Genomic DNA, 1,313 nt, shown 5'->3' on the forward strand with positions numbered 1-1,313 from the left:
GAAGAATAGATTCGTGTGCATTTATGCTACAGAGGTAAAGTTAGATATTAACAAAGATATCTGTTGGTCAAGAGATTGTTATCCACGTGCTGATTTTCATTTAGATGATGTAGCTAAAATATTAGGAACAGAGGAGAGAGGTAGGTAACGCTGTGAGCTTGTATTTTGTTTTTATTATGGAAGGGCATGCACACATAATTCACGTTGGAATTTTTAACAAAAAATATATATCATGTAGATACAGTATGGAGAAATACATGGTTTAATAAAGTAAACCTGTGAGTGGGAACACTTTTATGTATAAAATGGTGGGAGGCATACTTTAATTTTTCCCACCTTTTTTACAAGATAGCGAGATGGAATTTGTTTATCCCTTTGGCAATAATATTTAATCCAAGCAGGCTTCTGTGTTTTAAAGTACATGCCGATTTAATTTTTTTTGTGGTATTCGTAAACATTTGGCATACACCTAAGTAACATGTCCGTGAAACAAGTAATAAGTCACCATTGTTATACGGAGTGTATTGTCCAATATATGTCTTTCTTTCTTCTCTACATTTATCGGTGCTCAAAAAATCCAATAGCTCGTCACCTGTGGCCCCATTCATTTTCCGATCGGGCACCTGTATGATTCCATGTGCGATAAGCGTTGGGCTTGCCGAAAACAAATCCTACGCACAGTATGGAAAATAGTCTGGTTTGCGGCGCCCATGTAGCCATATCTATTTCATTATATAATAAATCGACTAACTGTGTAGGGGAATGTTTTCTTAACAAATAAATAAATAAATAAAAGACGTGTAAAATGCATAACTGATGATGCATCCTGTCCAGTATCTCTATCTCTAACATGCAAATTGATATTATCTGAAATATCATAATCAAGATAGTGTAAATTCGAACGTTTATTAAGGCTTTTGAAAATTGTAGTGATGTTAGCGTTTGATGTTTACAAGACCGACACCACTGTCATCATCGTAATTTATACAACTACATCATGCCCTTGCAACAGTTACCATGATCAACATAATTTCTACCACTTCTTCTTCTTCTTTTTGCTATTATTATCATTATTATTATTATTTATTATTATTATTATTATTATTATTATCATTATTATTATTATTATTATTATTAGTTTAGACCATATTTATTTGAAAGATTTTGTCAAATGCAATTATAAACATTTTATTATTATTATTATTATTATTGCCAAGGTTCTGCTCATATATGATACTTTATTTCTCATCTCTTCCCGACATCCGTTAAACATTTCTTTCGTGCTCGGTGTGTTAATCACGCACTGTATTTCA

The sequence above is a fragment of the Sinohyriopsis cumingii genome, chromosome 14, assembly GCF_028554795.1.
Source record: "Sinohyriopsis cumingii isolate HCF-2022 chromosome 14, ASM2855479v2, whole genome shotgun sequence".
Taxonomy (NCBI): domain Eukaryota; kingdom Metazoa; phylum Mollusca; class Bivalvia; order Unionida; family Unionidae; genus Sinohyriopsis; species Sinohyriopsis cumingii.